The sequence below is a fragment of the Gallus gallus genome, chromosome 8 (assembly GCF_016699485.2).
Source record: "Gallus gallus isolate bGalGal1 chromosome 8, bGalGal1.mat.broiler.GRCg7b, whole genome shotgun sequence".
Taxonomy (NCBI): Eukaryota; Metazoa; Chordata; class Aves; order Galliformes; family Phasianidae; genus Gallus; species Gallus gallus.
The window spans coordinates 12,257,610-12,276,767 of NC_052539.1; the positions used below are offsets into that span (position 1 = coordinate 12,257,610).

At 45.7% G+C, this 19,158-nt stretch overlaps 1 long non-coding RNA gene and 1 other non-coding gene across 3 annotated transcripts in view; both read left to right on the top strand.

The window, feature by feature from the left end:
• LOC121113423 overlaps positions 1 to 19,158 on the top strand; it is a 41,128-nt gene that overhangs the window by 3,133 nt on the left and 18,837 nt on the right. The window contains exon 3 of one of the 2 annotated variants that reach the window (XR_006940021.1): positions 1 to 19,158. This exon is cut by the window's right edge and continues 18,837 nt beyond it. This is a non-coding gene — a long non-coding RNA (uncharacterized LOC121113423). The other variant, XR_005861929.2, reaches the window with a different exon arrangement.
• On the top strand, positions 146 to 241 carry MIR137 (microRNA 137). The gene has a single exon (NR_031445.1). It is a non-coding gene; the product is annotated as a microRNA 137 (primary transcript).

Sequence of the window (19,158 nt, forward strand, 5' to 3'; positions counted from 1 at the left end):
GACGGGGAGGAACGGCGCTCGTTGGATATGGGACGAGATCTCGCAGCCCTTGTGGATTCTCCTTCCTCTAGAGGGGAATTATAGTTATGGATTTATTGTCCCGGTGCAGCACTTCCACCAGCGGCAGCAGCAACAGCAGCAGCTTTCTGACTCTCTTCGGTGACGGGTATTCTTGGGTGGATAATACGGATTACGTTGTTATTGCTTAAGAATACGCGTAGTCGAGGAGAGTACCGGCGGCGGGCAGGCAGGCAGGCAGCGCGACCGCCCCCAGCCCTCCAGCTGGCTCCTACAGCCTCTAGTTGCCAAGGTAGCACCTTTTCTATCTTTTCCTTCGCTTCGCAGTGTGTCGCTCTGTCTGTGTCTCTACCGGGCGGGGGTGGCTCGGCCGGCCCGTCCCCGCGGAGGGGCTGCCCTCTGGGTGCGCGTGTGCGTGGAGCGGGCACGGGGTTAGGGCAAGGTGCGGAGCCGGGGCTACGGGAGGAGTCTGCGGGGCTGAGGCCGGTTCTCCCCGCCCCGGGCTCGCTCGGCCCCCAGCCCACGGCCCTTTGCCCCTCTCCGCCGGGGTGAGCGGGGACGGAATGGGGGACTCGAGCCCGCCGGCCCCGCCTGCAGCGGGCTCTGATCCCTGGGATGCGGGGTGCCGAGGGGCAGCGGCTCCGCCCGCAGCCGACGGTGTCCGGGACCGGGATGCTACCCCCTCCCCTGCCGGGCTCCGAGGGGCAGCCTCGTGCCCGCACCGGCCGGACAGGCTGGGAGCCGGCAAGCAGCAGGCTGGTGAGGCAGGGGCACTCCGCACCCTACCCCTGTGCCTCGGCTGCGGAGGGCACCAGCTGGGGCAGCCAGTTGCGGCTGATCACTTTCAGGGGGTAAGAGCACCCTTGCTCCATGGTATCGGCCTTGTGAGGGCAGAATTTGGCTGCTCACTCATGAGCCCCTGAGGCCCTGGTCTAGAACACATGGCCACAACCACGGCTGAGGGGTTGGTTCCCCACTGGGGTTCAGACCATGGCTTCTTGGTCCCCACTGAAGGACTCAGGTCTCCCCAGAGGTACTTGCAGGTGAGAGACACGACCAAGAGGCTGCTCATTCCCATTACTGTGCCAGCCATGCCTCATTTGCTTAATGCAGGATGGATATTTCCATCCTCTTGCCAACCTGAGCAGCAGGACATGGGCTCTGGTTAAAAGCCCAGCCAGCCTTTTGGATTCTGTGCTTAAGTAAACCCAAGCATAGCATTTTTCCCCATTCCTGTACCTTCAAGTCTGCTAAATACAGAGTAGGAGTGATAGCTCATGCCTTTCAGGCAGAGGCTTCTCTGCACACCTTGTGATCCCAGGTCTCATTGCCACACATAATGGCAAGTGGGAAACCAGATTCCAGGCTTAAATGAATTAGATCAGAAGCCATTTTAAGGCAGGACCGAGGTCACTCTGATGAGCTAGCCTTTTTGAATGGCTTCTTCTCTAGGCTTAGTGTGGAAGAAGGTGAGAATGATTTTTAATGTGGGCAAACTAGACGTGGGGGGTTGCTCTGCTGTGAGTGTAAGGCGGCATCATGGAGAATGTCTTCCTCTGTCTCTTGCTTAGCAATTGAAAGGCCATCTATGTTCTGCTTAATTATTTCAAGCAACTGCCAAAGGATTCTTACTCTGCTGCCTTCAGTAGCGACTGGAGCTCTCATTGTTACGCAGACGTGGATCTGTTATTCTTTAGACACATCTTTGATGCTAGCACTCTGATCCTTGTGTTTCTCTAATACTACTTGAAAGCAGATTTTTTTTTCTTGTAGTTTAGTATGTTCAACAGCCTCAGAAATAATGTTAAATTATGCTCTAAAGACACGATTAGCTGCTAAATCATAGTTCAGCGCTGTAACGCATCCACATTCACAAGTGCTGCAGGAGCAGCGATGGAAACACTATTTTAAACATCCAGGTTTGTATTACAAACCTTCCTCTGATCTGAGCTTTCGGTTGACATTTTCCCTTGAGTCATGACTTGAGTATTATCAGGAGTTCCCATTTCATCAATTAAAGGCTGTGGTTTTGTTAGCTCTCTGCTCGGTTGAGTATCTTTTGCGATACAGATTGGACTATTCCCCATAAACACAAGCTTAGTGAGATGTTTCTTTATACATAGTTTTCCTGTCATTGCTTTCCATTTAGCACGATTAGCTGTTTTTGCTGAATAATGCCTTAATGACAGAGCCGATGCATTTTTAATGCATGCAGTCTTTGTCATAGTCAAAATTAACATTTTGATTATTGTAGTTTTCTTTTCTGTAAAATCTTTCAGTGGATTGTCATGTTGTGGGTTTAGAGGAGGGTAGCTGTAAGGTCTGATTGGAGAAATACTGGATATGCTCATGATAATAATTATAAAATATTGTTTAAACGCTCAACAGCACACGGGCTCTTAGAGTGATTTTTCCCAGCGTCTCCATCTCAGAATTGTTCTCCACAGGTTTGTTAGCAATCCTGGGTTCACCATGTAGGGCTACCAAGGGGCAGGAGCACAGGGTTCTGAATGCCATGCCCCTGAGAGGAGGCTGCCTGTTCTGTGGGCCTGAGCCCATGGATGCTTGGAGCTTCTGGCAGCTGCTCGGCCTGGGAACAGGTTGCTCACGTTAAATCCAAAATATCTGGGACCAGATCCTACCATTCAATGCCACAGCAAAGCCCCAGTCGATTTCACTGTGGGAAAGATTAGACTCCTGGTGAAACGGATGTTTACAACCCTACACTCCTTATGTCTTTTATTTTAGAAATCCAGAATCCCGTGTGCTAAAAAATGAGTCTAAAGGCCTCCTGCCTCTAATAGTCTAATGATATTTTATTAACAGCAAAATATATACTGGAAGTCTGTAGAGCAGCATAATAAGAAATAGCTCTATTAATAAGGGTGTTTAATTGTACCAGTACGTGAGTTTTCCAAGATGACATTTTAGAATGAGGTTTGTGGCTGTACTGTGTGCTAACAGCTATTTTGGTGAGTGCATATTTAATTAATTTAGAATACTAAATACCTGTTCTAAAATTGTTTTTGTAATCTGCATCCTGGTAGAAAATTAAATAAAGTGCCAGCCCCAAAATCATTACTTGAACTTAGCCTATCTGTAAAGGCCGCGGTCCTCTGAAGCTGTACATCTCTGGGTCTCTGTGTGCTGTAGCAGCCCTGCAGTGTGCTCATGTTGGTAAGTCTCAGCTATGCCTGGCCCCGCAGCAGCAGCAATGCAGGGAGTGGGGCAGCAGCCCTGCAGCCCCTGCGCTGTGCTGTTTGTGGCTTTGCCTGCTCTGGGGTGGTCCCCACGGCCGCTGCCCCCAGCAGAGATGGGCAAAGGGCCTTGGGTACAGGTCCCTGTGCAGGTGAGAGGTGATCTTACTGGGTCTGTGTGTAGCAGGAAGCGCTGCTCCTTGTAGACAGATCCCAAATTGCATGGTGAGGGCTTCCATTTGATTTCAGGTGCTCTTCCCACAAATATTTAAGCCTTACAGCCCTTATCTATCTCTCTTTCTGAGAGGAACATACATACACATGCACGCAACTCTGAAGGTAGGCAGCACGTAGCACCCAGAGTCCCCCTCTTACAGACTCTGAGAGGCAAACCACACCCACCTCAGCAGGGGCTGCGAAGGTTCCATGTGCCTTTATGGCTGGTGCAAGGATTCCTCCTGCTGCCTGCAAAGTGCCCTAAAAGAATTGTATTCACTACTGCATGCAGACGCATGTGGTTCTGCAGGTGCCTTTGACTGGGATAAGGTCTGCTCTTATCACTTTCAAGACTATGCCTGACTTCGAAGGGTGTGTAAGATTTCCTTCCATTGAAGGTCTTCCCTCTTGTGTCAGGTTAGATGGTTCCTAGTGATAGTGGAGTTTTCTTGGAGAAACAGATAAAAAATAATTCCTGTATATACACACAGATAAACACATATTTTGCAGCTATATGAAGAAGCTCTCTGTTCTTTCTCACTCTCTCTACTCTTTATTTTTTTTAATATCACACTAGAAGTAATCTGTACAACTGGAGTTCTATGCATTTTTTAATAAATAGTGTCTTCACATACACAGAAGGCTTTTTCCTTTCTTCCTTAAAAAACAAACTCTTTTTTTGGGGGGGCGGAGGGAGAAGCTTTTATGGCACCTCACCATTTTTTGGTGTAAAGGTAACATATATCATATAAAATATTTAAACATAATTTTTACCAGATTAGCTTCTGTCTCCCCAAACCTTTAACTATGGAATCATTTCTGGGACATCCCTTGATGCTTGTGCACTTTTTACGGCTATTATTTCATAACCAAATTGCACAAAAAAATCAAAGGACCTGATTATCATGTACCTACAGTTCACAGAGCTATTTATAAATGTTGGCACAATAATAACAATGACTCAAAAGGAATTTAAATGACAGGCCAAAAATAAGACCTCTGAAAGTTAAAACCCAAGGTAGAGCTCAAGAGGTGATGGAAAGAGCCTGACATGGAAGGGCAGAGATGTTCCAAGGGAAGGCAAGGGCCTGGAGGTGATGTCTGGGAGTGGCTGCAGAGCCTGTGGGTAGCCCATGGGTGATACACTGCAATGGGTGTGGGGTGGTGTTGTGGTGTAGGGGGGGTAGATGTGCTCTAGCCGTGGGAACCATGGCCACAGAATCATACAAGTGTTGTAGTATGGAAAAAACATATCTACTTAAAAACAGCCAGAGGAAAATTAGGTTAAATGTCCCAGAACCTAGAGGGGTTGACTGGTGGTGGGAAAAATAAGAGCCCTGACCATACAGCTGAAAGGAGCAATGTGTCTGTGTGTTTCTGAATACAAGCACATACATATATACAAATACCTAGCTAAAGTTACATAATCATGCTTGTACAGATAAATGAAATAAGCATGCTGCTATTCAAATATTTCTCCAGAATCTCTTTGCAGAAGTCCTCAGGAATTTTGCCGTTGATTTCTATGGGGTCGGACTGCTACTGGTCTGCAAGAAAGCCACCAGGCATCTTGGTGTGTGCAATCAAACTGAGGGGCCATTCCGGGGGATTGTGTAGCATGGCTAAAGAAAAACAGCCCCTGTCAGGGAACCTGAAGCTGCTGTAGCATTGAAGACAATAGAAAGTAACCGCACAGCTAGCAGCCAGGAACCCCCTTGGCTGGGAGATGGAAAATGATCTTGGTCAAGGCATTGCAGGTGGAGAGCCAGGGCTGGAGACTTTCTGGCTTCTGCACTATTTTTCTGTGGGGTTGCTGTGGGTCTGATAATTCTCCAGTACTTGCTACCATTAGGAAGAAAGAGGTAGGCCCAAAAGGCATACATAAACTTCCCGGGTTACCCTCATGGAGTATTTCAGAGACTCTGGTCAGACTTAACCTTTTATCTACTTTCTTATTAATTGTCACTACAGTACTGCTCTCTATCAGTTCATCTGAATTTTATATAATGTACACCCGTTTCACTTTATTATAAGTTAGGCATGAAATGTTGGAACAATACAGATGAATTATCTTTAATATTAAAAATTGCCGATTCATAACCTTGTTTGGAATATTAGCAGTTCTTTTGCGAAGACAGGACAATATCACTAAGTTTAATAATGTTCACAGGGCCGACCTATCTTTTACATCACTCAAAATCAATGACAAAGTGAATGCTGCGGGACTGATCTTCTTTAAGTGGAAATCGAGGGACAATCAGAACTAGAACTATCCAGCACTGAGTTGTGCAGCTTGTTACCAAAAAATAAATCTCACTGCATCTTACAGAGGCATTTACATAGATAAAGTAGATTTCATGTAAGTTCTTTACACTATCTGATAGTAATATATTTGTAAGTATTCACATTCTCCTAACAAGTTGATAGGAAATTGAAAAATGCACCAACATTGTTATTGCATTCCATAGGATTTATTTTATTTTTTAAATTTGGTGGGAAATAGTAAGAGCAGGAATGCTCAGTGCACTGATGCATCAGTCCATCTGGGAACTACACTTTCAACAATTACTCTGTAAGAGAGTATTTATCTTGTTATTCCAATGGTTATTTTTCTAAATGTCCTGAGCTGTAGAGAAGAGCAGCAGGAACTTTCTCAAACGTCAGTTTAGAAAGTGATGATTTTTCCATTTTTCTGAAACAGTTGTGCCTTTCCTGCATGTTTCCTATGGATCTGAGATACACACAGGACAGTAAAATGATTGCTTTTGAGGTTCCAGTATAATCTTTTTCTTTTTGGCTGTGTATGTCACACAGCCCTTTGTTGTGCTATGACATTATGATGCTGTTGTACATGTGATGACAAAAATGCATCTGTTTTCAGCCATTCATGGAGTCCCCAGTGAAACAGGTCCTGTGAGTCCTGCTCTCAGAAGCCACAGACAAAGCCACTTTCCCTTTCCTCTCCATGTTCAGGTGCTTGTCTTTTGTGTGTATGTAAATATATTCTTTCTAGTGCAGGACGTAGGGCTGGTGCAGACCCTTCATTAGAGCTGAAAATTGCGATGTTTAATTTTCATTTGTGGGAGCTGTGGTGAGTCAGTGCTGTTTGCTCAGCTCCAGCTCCCTGTTACAAAGGGAGGAAAACTCCAGCAATGGGAAGGAGCCCGAATGGTTTGATGCAAAATCTGAGTAATTGAGAGACAAACAAAGCCCTGCAGAAAATGCCTAGCAGGATTTTTTACGTTTTGACTCTTAGCAAACACCAGTATATTTGGAGTATTCCACATTCACTGAATGTAAAACTTAAATATGTGCCCTTTAGAGTGACTGGGAATAGTAGCTCTGCTTTCTCTATTAAAATCTCTTTTCTGTGATTAGCTCTGGAGCTAGCAGTAAGGTCAGTATTTCATTTCATAGAAGTCAGCTCATGCTGACAAGGGTTTGGCCTTCTTAGTGATGGGCCGTTTGCTGCTCAGAAGTGTGAGGAACAGCTCTCCGAATATCGATAACTTGCCTTTGCTAGAGCTCACCATCAAATTGAACTCACAGTATTGATGCACTGCAGCCACAGGATGGGAGAAGGCTTGGGCCTGGTGCCATCCCCCAAGCTTTGCTTTTCCAGCTCTGCCATTAGTGTAAATCAGTGGCTTATAATGAAGTCAAATGAGATTTGTGGCCAGGCTACAGCCTGATCTTGGGAAATGAAAAAGAATAAAAAAAATAGGTTGAAAATGTTAATATTCTGCTTTAGCTTGGTTTCAGTTTGTTGTATGTAAATGTGCTTACATGCACATGCACACATGTACAGAGCTGCATTTTATTCCTGTGGACATTTCCCATGGCCGCTTGGCTGCAGTGGTGCCTGGCAGTTAACGAGGACCTAAGAGTGCAAAATCTCCATCTTGGTGAGTTTTGACTGACATGTACAGAGATTTCAGATAAAGGCTCTGGGATCCTGCTTCTCAGCCATAAAAGGAAAGCAGGCGAGCTTCATCCCCAGCTCAACCGTCTGCACAATGTACATCAATAACGAGACGGCATCTATTTATATATTGCTTGCAGGAAATAACTGGGTTTGCACACAACTTGGGGAGGCATCGCAGCTCCACCAGCTTCCATGGGGTTCTTGTTGGCACTCAGGTTGATGGCTTGGGCATGTGGGAGAGAAGACATGGCTGGAGCTTGCCGTGCTGTGAGAAGGGGCACGGGGAGAGTGGCCAGGGCCCAGCAGTGCCTCTCAGCTGACTGCTGGCCCAGCCTCTCCCACAGAGGGGAAAGCCTGCCGTGTTGTATGAGGAAAGGGAGAGTTTAAGAGAAAAAGGGATAAGGTGCAGCCAGCTTAATGCCTGATATTGCCTTTTGGCTGTGTTGTTGTGGAAAGTTTTTGACAATCATGCTTTCTCACCCAGAAAAATGGATCAGTGACAAAGTCCCATCCCACACCAGGCTGCTATGGCACAGGGCAGAAGTATAGGGCTGAGTTGAGATACTAACACGGGCCCTTGGGGCAGGGATCCACTGTCCTCAAGCTTAGCAGTGGTAAAGGCAAAAACCCCCAGCGAAGCTCAACCTAAACAGAGATTTTGCTGTGTCCTTTTTCACTCCTCTCCTTGCTGGCTCTTGTGTGCTTTGCCCATATGCTCTGAAGCTATTTTGCTTTCAGTTTTATGTCTGCTTTATGTAAATGAGAAGAATGAAGTTCCTCTGCTTGCTGCATTATAAATGGAGCGGAGGCTGGCAGGCTCCCTCCAGAGGCCTGCAGGTTGCACAGGTTGCAGGTACTTGGGCCAGGGGCTGCCTGTGGGCATGACAGTGGTGTGGGGAGGGGGCAGCCCCAACCCCATGGACCCCACACACACAGCTTGCAGGCCAGAGCAGCCCTGTGCTGCAGGAGCCCCTCAGCCCCTGTGGGACCATTCTAAGAGACATAGGTTCGCTCAGTGTATTCACTTCACCCTGTACAAACTGACTGCTGTCAGGTGCTTGTTTCCAATTCCCTCCTGCAGGACCAGGCTAAATTCAGGCTGTCTCTCTGGGAGCACTGATATGTTTTGCTCCATTTCTTCCTGTTGTAAGTCAAAACCGGTGTTGGTTTTAGTACGCTACTTTTTGGTTTACTGCCTTCTTTGTCTTTGCTTTCCCAGTCCCACACAGATTTTCACACCACCAAATTTTGTCCTGGAGTGCCTGTTCCCCAGAAGCTGTGTGCTGTACCACACACAGGGCTCTGGCTGTGGCCACAGCCTGAGAAATGCCAGAGGCACAGCAAGTGGCTTGAGGGAGGCTTAGGGCTACATGAGAAGGTGGAGAACACTCTGTGGGACAGAAAGAGAGCCTGACCACGGCCTGTTAGAGAAGGTTTGGGTCAGAGACAAAGTGGTGGTGGGCCCTGAGGTATCACCTTCCCACCCGTGCTTATCTGAGGCCCTCATGGGGTGTGCGGCTCTCAGCTGATTCCGGCAGATCCATGCCTTGTTAGAGCGGATCCTAATTAAGTTGGTGGTACTTAAGTATGGAAATGACTTCCAGAGTCCAAGCCTAGGACCTGCAGGGCATAGATGGCATCATCCCTGCTGGGACTCTGCCCTGCATTTGTTTGAGCTCGGGCTCTCTTTCACTGAGTTCTTAGAATATGTGACATATTTTTTTCCAAAGGCATTCATTAAAACAGATATAAATTACCTAAGGTTTGAGTACTCTGATTCAATGATACACTATGAGAATTAGGTTTATTTTGTCTGATCAAATGTTTGCTGAAAAGTGATAAAAAATATCTCTGCCTTTCTAGAGCTGCTTATTTGATTTCAAAGGGAAGGTATAACCTTTCATTTCCTGCTGTGATTTTCATTAAACCTCTGCCTATTTTATTTGTCAGACCACATATAAATTTGCTACCACTTGTATTTCCATATAAAGTACATATAGGATTGGTAAGCAGTCTATAAGTCAAATCACTGTTTCTTGAAATTCATTTTAATCCATAAAATTGCTAATTAAAGCTACTTCGCAATACCCAAAAATTAAGTTAACAGTAATTAACGTAGCCAGCCTGGAACCTTAGGAAACTCCTGCCAGCAAGTCTCTTTTGGTGCACACAAGAGGATGCAGTTTGATTGTTGGCACCAGCAAACAGGTTGGGAATTGTAAACACGGTAATTAGCAGTAAGTTTCTGGATCTCAACTTGCCAGACTGGCGGTCTGATTCTTGGAGTAGCTGTCGCATGGGAGGAGGGAAAAACAAAGTAGGGGAATTAGAGCAACCTTGCATTGCTCCACCAACATATGCCACTGGACCAGTGTTTTTCTTGGCAAAGATTTCTGACAAGCAGTTTAAAAGCTGTGTTGCAGCCCAACTGCAAACTGTGAACCTCACTGCAGGCATCAACCAAGCAACAGTCCCTGGCTCTTCTGCTGAAACTCCAAATGTTTCTCCATGGAAAGAGGCTGTCAAGTCTAAGGTTTCCCTGTTCCATCTCTATGGTGGGGTGCAGTGTTGATAAGGTTATCAACAATAATGGGATTAAAAGTTAAAATCCAGCTTTTGCACTAATCCCAGAGTATTCTATTGTTGAGCTACCAAAGATTAAGGTTATAGTAACCTTATTAACCCTTGGTGTAGTGTAAGTTAAAAGGAAATGTCAGCCCTAATTCCACCATGAAATTAAATCTTTGCTTCCCTAAATGATGACTCAAACACCGCTTACTCCGGACAACGTGCTATGAAAATAATGAACTCGCATGAGTTTAAGAAATTCCATCTGAGAGACAGAGGGAGAAAGGGACAATAATACATGGGGTTGGTTTTGTTTAAAATTAAAAAATAATGTTAATCCAACCAGCATGCATTTAGAAGCTATGCAGCTAGAGCCAACAGAATATGTGAAGAACAAAGTAGGGATCCAGCTGGTGCAAACCCTTGTGGTACAATGAACACAGCTCTCTAATCTGCAGCAGCTCACATCTGGCTCTGGGCAGAGCACTTGGTTGTGCATTGGACAGGAGCTGTGATGGCCTCCTTGTCCCCTTCTCTTACATGCTAGGTGCTGTGTGGCCACAGTTATTTCTGCCCAGTGCTATCGGCTGGGTACCCCAATGCAAGAACTTGAACATTTCTGCAGAAGTGCTTTGAGTACAAGGGATGAGGTGATGAAAACCAAAATATGTCAGAAATAAAATGAATGCTGATCCTTCTGGCAAAGTAGAGCCAGGTGTTGGTATAACAGGCACAGGTTTTCTTGGCTAAGCTGATTTACACTGCATCAAGGAAGTGCCCTCTCACCTGTACTTAACATGGCCCCTGCTCCCTCCTGCTGAGCCCATAAGTAGAGCTGAGAGGCTGCTCTGTGGCTGGTCTTTCTTGTGTTAAGAGGAAGATACTGACTGGCTGATCAAGCTCTGCTTAGATGTTGATAGGAAGTGGTCTAGGTAAACGTGTGTTTCCTTGTGGGGGTGCAGAGAAGGGAAGTGTGCCCTATTATGTTTCTTTATTTATTTATGACTGGGAGGGAAAATACAATAGTGATAAAATGGGGTGACTCAGAACTGCTCTTTTATTTTTTTCAACCTTACCTTGTTGAAGTGTTATAAAAATTAAATAACTCTAATGCTCTCTTTGAGTCTCTAGCAGAAGGATAATTAAGATTTAAGGTGCTGCCTATAGTAGGTGAGCTCTCTGGAGGGCAGGAGCTATTGTGAGAGAAGAGATAGCTTTGGTAAATTCATGCCTGCTCTGTGGTATTGTCACCCCAGGATAGTGCCAGCCCTGCAGAGTGCTGAGGCTGAGGAGTGGGCAGCATCTGCTTCTGCCAGTCCTCAGCAACCCCAGTGGTGCTGGGTTATGGAGCTCAGGCTTGGCTTATTCCCTTTCTTATTGAATCATGTTCTTTGTGTGGGCTGTCATGGCTCTGGTTCACATTGGCTCAGGTGTGCCTGTGGGGTCCTGGCACCTCCTTCTCTGCTGTTGCCCCAGGTCTCACATGCAAGTTGAGTGGCTAGGGCTCTTCTGGTTCTTCTGCAGCTCTACTGTGGTGTGGGAATTGACATTGTGCCTGTAGGGCTGTTCAGAAATATTACTGGTGCTGGCATAATGCTTCCTTCTATGTAGCATCCTTTTTTCTGGACAATTTCCCAGTAAAATAGTAAATGGCAACTGCAGAGCAGTAAAAGCAGTGGCATACTTGTTTGACTGATGTTACAGAGCCTGCAGAGCAAATGCAATTAGGCTTCTCAGTGTGCAGCAGCTTCCTTTCCTCATGTCCCCACTGCGGAGGAGCTGCCCTACGTTCAGCTTGGCCTTAAGCTGCAGATCACCTCAGTGTCTTCTCAGGTCTTGGAGCTGCCCTTCTTCATGGGATAAGGTCCTTGCCAGTGCCTGTACACCTGTGACACCCAACTGTCACCAGGACACAAAGTAGTTTCAGCATGGACAGCTGATGCACTGTGAACCCTTTTATGGATGCTTTGCTTCAGAAAGAGGTGGGAAAAATAGGTGTAATAGCTCAGATTCCTCAGGAGGAGGTAATTGAGAGCAAATGGCTACTAAATGCTGAGGGCTGCAGTTAGATGCAGAGGAGTACTGAAGGTCACTCACCTGTTGAGGCTGACTGCTGGGGAACAGGAAGGGACTCATGCTCTTGCCCTCCTTTAGTTATAATTGGGTTTGCAGAGCTATTCTATATCTTGTAGACTTGCTGCGTGGATCTAGGACTGCTGGATGATGCTGTGATTGCTGGAAATGGTATAGTCTGGGAAGACTGGAAAAGTTTCTTCCAGCCTAGATTGTTCCATGAGCCTCAGACAGAGGTAGTAATTATGCAGTACCCCTGAGCTGTGTGGAAGCAATGAGGTGTGGCTCTAGCTGGAAGCAAATGGTCCCACAGCCATCTCAGGCCTGGTCTGTGTTCTGGGTCATTCTGTGCCCAAGCAGCTGTTGTGCTGCAGGCCCCATTCCCTAGTGCTGTGGGTGGGGAGCAGCAGAGCCAGGAGCAGGCACTGCAGTGACAGCATTCCTGCAGCCAGCACAAGCGTGGGACTGCCACACTCTGGTCTGTAGTGCGTGGGGAGTGCTGGTCTGGATGGCAAAACTGACCTTAGTATTGACACAGGTAGTGCCAGTGTTAGGATGTGGCTATGCCTGGTTAACCTGGAATATGGTGAGCGTAGCCTGACCTCCTTTATACCTACATCCTTTGATATTTCTGCATTTCTCTACATAGAAAACCAAATCACATACTGATTTTTTTTTTTTTACCTATTGTTTCCTAAGGGCAGCTTTGGGGAAAAGTATAAGAAAGCAGTTTCCCTCTTTTGACAATAACAAGCCAAAAGGCTGTCCATGCGGCAGCCTGTCCCCACATAATGAGGCAGAGCCCTGTGCTGTGGGCAGACATCCCACGTGCATTGTTGGGAGCTCTGCCTGACTGTCCCCATGGCGGTGGGCTGCTCCTGCGTAGGGCACGTGAGTACCAGTTCTTGTTTTTAATGTGCCAGATCATAGCTTGCTCATCGCTCCAGTTCCTGGGCTGAAAAACACTGTCAAAATGCAAATGTAGGAGCTGACTAAGAACCAGTGAGTACGTGATCTGGATGCTCCAAACTTGAGCACTGTGATTGATAAAGAGTATTAAAATGTGACTTTTTTCAAGCTGAGGTACTCCATCAGTGTTATGCAATTCAAACAAGTTTGTGTTAAGAATAGCCACTGTGCTTTGTGGAAAGTGTGTGCCCATGCGTAAAGCTGTGCTGTGCACACAGCCTGGTGGCCCAGCTGTGTGGGGAAGTGAAGGCCAAGCTTTCTGACAGTATGTGTCTGATGGGCTAGCGCAGCAGCCAGGGGCAGATACTCCTCTAGCCATGATGTTTGGGGGTCAAACTGTGATTTCAGAATCCCAGTGTTTCCCTATATTTTCTTTTAATTGTACAAGCAGAGAGGAGAAAAAAGCCAACAGTTTCCAGTGGTAAATGCTTATATTCATAACTTAGTGTTCTTCCAGAAATTTAATATCGCCTTTAAAGTCTGAGAGTGCGAAGTCACTGGGAAACATGAAAAGACAGGCTCTTGGTTAGAGAACTTGCAAGTTGATCTCCTCTCTCACAGACCTGTCAATGTTTCTATTGATGGATTCTGTAATAGTGCTGGAAAATCTACCCCAAAGCTCTGGAAATCTGATTGTTATTTCTAGAGGGCAGATCCATAGAAAGATGGTGATCTTTAGCAGTCTATATTCACTAAACCAAAGTTGTTTGTCATACAAAATAAATCCCTGCAGTTCGGTCCCTTCTCATACTCCCTCAGTGAGAAGCTGGAGGTACCAGATTGGCAAGTGGGTGGAGAAAGGTGGAGGGAGATGGTCTGATGAGCCAAGAAATTAATGTTTCCCTCTGTCCCAATCCCCCAGTGTAACCCAAGCACCATTCTGTACCTGCAGACAGGATGCAAGCCTCCAACACCTGAGTATTCCTACTGAATGACATGGCACAAGATCAGGAAAAAAAAAAAGCAGTTTACTACAGCATGGTCTAGTTTTCAGGGTAAAACAGATTGCTGTACATTGGGTGTGAAATTCCCTAATGTTTAAGTAATGATTCTGGGAACTGTATGACTGACAGCCTGAGCAAAGCACTGTCTGAGGTTATGTAAGTCCCTAAAAAGAAATCTAACCAACCCCAAATCCTAATTGTGTAGCAGATCTGAGTACTGCAAAGTCTAAGCGTTGCCAGATTTGAAAGCCATGCTGCTGCCTTATGTAAATAGTCGTGAATATTCCCAGAAGCAGCATACCAATGAGCTCTTTTGCTCTCTGAGTGCATCGGCATGATGCAGTGGAGCTGCCCCTGTGGGCTGGTGATAGCCTGACCCTCTGGGCATAGCCAGGACTGTGGCTCTCAGGGACATCCCAGGCAGGGAAATGGAGCTGCTTCAGCTCAGGTGCTCACGAAGAGGGAAAAGAGACACCTTCTCTGTGTGCTTCCTTGTGCAGGAGCAACTACAGCATGTTTATGGATTCCATTCGGAGGCTGCAGCCCTTGCTATGAATTTCAAAATGTTTTAGAGTTATTAGCGTTGCGCTGCTTCTGACACAAAGGATGTGAGGGACAAAGAGCAGCAGCTCCTGTGCTTAAAGGAAGCACATAAAACCCTGCCAGCACCTTCATCATTCTGTGTGTCTGAATGCTGTTAGCTGGGCGCCATTGTACCTGTGAGCGCACTGCTGGCGTTAATCTGAGAAGTACAGTACTGCCTGGGGCAAAGGCGTGATGGTGGGGGATGGTTCGAGCGAAGCTTGGGCTCCTGTGGGAGCTCCTGTTGGCTCTTACTGCCTTGTCCCAGGTGTGACTTAAGATAGAAAATTGAACCGGTGGCATTAAGAGTTCTTAGGAAGATGTTCTCTAGTAAATATTCTATATGCCTATATATTTGATGTTTGAACAGGTATGTAAAGAGAAGGGACGGAGTACAGTCTGTGTGATAGAATTTACCAAATAATTCTTAGAATTAATTTTGCAAAATTACCCAAGAAAACATTTCCCATGTCTCACAATCTTCTCAAACTGGCTGAAATACACAGGCGTGGTACCTTGGAATTTTGATCTGAAGTAAATTAAAAATTGCCTTTTTCTGGGGGGCGTAGGGGAGGAGCAGGGATTTCAATCAAGGACCTGTGACATTTTGCAAACATTACTTGCCATATCGCTGTTTTTGTGACCTGTCCTGGGCTGGGTGAGGAGCTGGGTACTAACTCCCGGCACTGCCCACCTTGCTTCTAGAGGGGGGAAGTAGAAGAGAAGGATAGGATGAGTGAGCAGGAGAAAGCAGTAGGGAAGGAAGTGACTAGAAATGGTGGAGGGATAGAAGAGATAGGAGAAAGCAGAAAAGAAAGAAACAGAGATAAGGAAATGAAAATGAGAGAGGAGGAAAAAGAAAAATTAAATAATGAATAAACAGGATGGAGCTCAATAGTTCTCAGTTCTCCCACTCCTCAGGTGGGAGCACAGTGTGATTTGGAACCCTCGGTGCTATTGCAGAAGCTTTTCTCCTTTTAGCTCAGGGTGTGCGAGGAAGAGACGCCAGGTCCTGGTTGAATCTCCGTGTATCTATCACAAAGCCGTCACAAAAGATGAAGTTATGTCCTGTCTGGCCACATACTGAGCTGTAGGTCTTTTTTTTGTTTTTTGTTTTTTTCCCCTCCATTTAAAAGAAGAGCTATCTGATGTGTTCTGTTAATGTCAGAAAGAAAGAAGTTACTATGATTTAGAGAAACTAAGGGTTTAAAATTAAATATGCACTCAGTGCTTTCATCCAGAGATTTGGTGATAACCAGGTTACTGAAATCAGTGCACTTTTATCAAAGCCAAAAGGTTTTTGTTTTTTTTTTTGTGGCGTTTATAGAATATATCAGCTCTTATTGTACCCTCTTACAATTACAGCTGGGAATGATGAAAACAAGTTCCCATGCAATTACTTGCTCCTGCTTTATAAAAAGCGAAAGCCTAAATCAACATCAGTACAGGGTAAACTGATAGCATTCTTGTGACAGCAGTCCAAGGAGTTCCACCCTACTACTGTAAATGAAAGCAAACCTCAGCCATGAATAGGTGTCCATACAAAGATTTAAGATGAGATGTAAAAATGTTTCATTTTACATTTGCACTCAGCATTTCAGCCTGTTGGGAGTGAGCTCTGGACCTGGGCTGGATGACAGTTAAGAGCACATCTTCCATGTGCCTTGGGCTTGTCTTTTGGAGATGCCAAAATGCTGTCCTTGGATCATCTGACACATCAGCCGCTCTCACAGAGGAGAGCTCTGATAAATGCTCTGATCCCATTTCCGCATCACTTTCTAACTCATCAAAGCAATTTAAAAATCAATATGTTATATTTAACAGGGAGGCCATGCATTTCTCTCTGGGCAGGAATAACACATCAAGTCTGCTAAGGGAGAGTTAATATTCCAGGTGCAGCCTTTAGTACAGACCACAGAATATAAAGAATATTCCATGAAAGCCATAGAGGCAGATGATGCAGTGATGACTTCTGCGATGTTAACAATACAGCTGTGCTTATGAGCTGCTGTGTGAGCTGGAGCACAGTGTCTGGACCTGAGCAGTACTGTGTGGATAATAGGAGATCTACAGGCATCAGAAGTGCTGTGCTGAGCCCAACCAGCTCCTGCCATTCTAACACATAGTGAGACCAGGGCACAGCCTGGCGTAGCAATAACAGCCTAATGCAGCTAATGTTTGTGAAGGTTGCCAGGCACCAGTGATCTGTATGGTCTAGGGCTGCTGCTCCATACAGGGCTGCAGGAACATGCCTCTGAATTAACTTGAACCACTCCTGAATAGCCTTCATCAGTTAGGGTGGCACCACTGCATTTTCTTCCTACTGAGCTTCAGGAAGACAAAGAGCATCTTTAGCTGCAATAGGTTAACACAAATTGCTTTAAAGTCTAGTGTGGTAGGAAGCTTAGGGAGCCTGGGTGAGAGGTGAAGGATTTGGGCAGAAGGAGGTGGAAATGAAGAGGAGCAGAAGCCCCATAAGCTGCAGACAGAAGAGGAACGATTCCTCTATTTTTATCTGTTGGCTGAAGCACCACATTTGCAAATAGAAGGCACAAATGTTCACAATGCACCTAGAAGATCATTCTTCTAGATTTCATTACTTGTTTGTAGAACCATGCCATCAGCTACAGGCGTGGTGGGTTCATGTCTCCAGGTGAATGGAGAACCAACATCATTATTCAGGTTCCTCCTTACTGCATGGTCTGCTGGAGGGTTGCCTATGACCTCCAACTTCCAAAGATTTTAGTCTGTCCAAAATACCTAGGATTCCAGCACCTCACACCTCCTCATGTGCATTTCTTTTTCCTCAGAGTATCAAGTACAAGGGCTGCTGTGAAAGTACTGCCTCCAATTCTGTGATGTCAACCCACAACATCAGAAGCAGATGTTGGTGTTATGGCAGTAGAGGTTGAACCTTCCCACCAATATTCCATACATTTTGTTGTGTGACAGATGGCAGCAGAGGGGCAGTCTGACAGATTGGTGTCTGACACAGAAGTGTGTATGGAGCAAAGGTGTGTCATTGAATTCCTCCATGCAGAAAATATGGCATCCGTTGACGTTTATCGACACTTGCTAAATGGTTATGGAGACCAAACAGTGGATGTGAGCACAGAGTGGTGGTGTGGGTGGTGCATTTTAGCAGTGGCAACAGTGACAGTGGTTTACCTCCACTGTTGCAGATTTTTATGAGCATGGCATGCAGGCTCTTGTTTATCACTGGCAAAAATGTACAGCTAATGGTGGTGACTGTTGAGAAATGGTGTTTTGTAGTTGAGAATTTGCTCTATCAAATAGTGTTAGTGTGCTTTTTGGAGCTGTAGTGCTTTCCATGAAAATAGGAGGCATCGCTTTTGGTGTGACCTACATAGTTTGGCTGTATATATAGCTTGGTAGCTTGGATTACTTTTATATATTTATAATGAAAATAACAGCTGCTTAAAAGTTGATTATCGTTCATGGGAAGACAATAGGTGTTTTTAATTTTCATAAACATAACTACAAATAAGTAACGTGAAGTATTTTATTGAAAGGCACTTTATAAAAAAACTTAATCTACTATTTGCAGAAATTGAATACATTTAGATTCAAATTGATGTCACAGAAAAACATGGCGGGCCTCAGCTCTTGTATCTTGGTAATTGCATTGATGCTACTGAGACAAAATTAGATTCTTCCCTAACATGTAAAACACTGAAAGATTCTAAAGTAGGGATTTGGAGAGCTTTAAAGTTCTGATTTCAGTTGGTAAACTATCTGCAGATGTTGTGATCTGTTTGCACATACACACTCACAAATACATACAATGTGTTCTATATTTTACTGAAAATTTAGGACTACTGTCTTGTGTGCCATACACATATATTTGATGTATAGCTGAGCATGCATGTACAGTACATTTATGTAAGTATATGTGTGTGTATGTACATACATTGCCTTGTACTATGCAAACCAAAGGCTGTGTTGGGCTATGCAATGTGTGGTGTTGCAGTGAATGTGGAGTTTGGTGCCTGTCCCAGCCTCCCTGGCTGTCCCACTCAGGGTGTGGCTCTGGCAGCCACTGGAAATTTAGAGCTGCCGCAGGAGCTTCCTCTTTCCTTGTTGTGGCCATGGGCTGCTTTGTGTGCTCCAGAGTAGTGCTGTGTCAGGCGTGAGTGCCGTGGGCTTGTGAGGCTGATGGGCTGAGCCCTGGGGGATAAAGGAGAGCTGCCCTCAGCAGTGGGTTTGTGCCTTTCATTAGTGTGGGGCTGAGCGGGGAACTGCTTCCCTCTGGGCAAAGGCAGCCACTGAGGCACGATGTGCTCATGGGACTGATGGGGCAGCCTTTTCCATTAACCTACTCCTCTTGGATGGGCTCAAGAGCTGAACAGATCTGTTGAGTAAATGCCATGCCTTCAAAAGACAGCACTGAAACCACCAGGATGATGTCTTGGAAAAGCAAAATATTTTTGTTTGCTGGCAAGTGTTTAATTCATGTGCAGCCATGCTTACCCCTTTGGATGTCAAAGAAGAGGCTTTGCTAGTGCAGCGCTGCCCGCTTACCCTGATGACAAATGCCTCAGCGACAGAAGTCACCTTCTGCGCTCAGCCGAGCTCGACCAGAGCTGTCCCAATGGCCGTGCTGCTGGGACTCTGGTGTCGGCTGCAGATGCAGAGCCATGGTGCT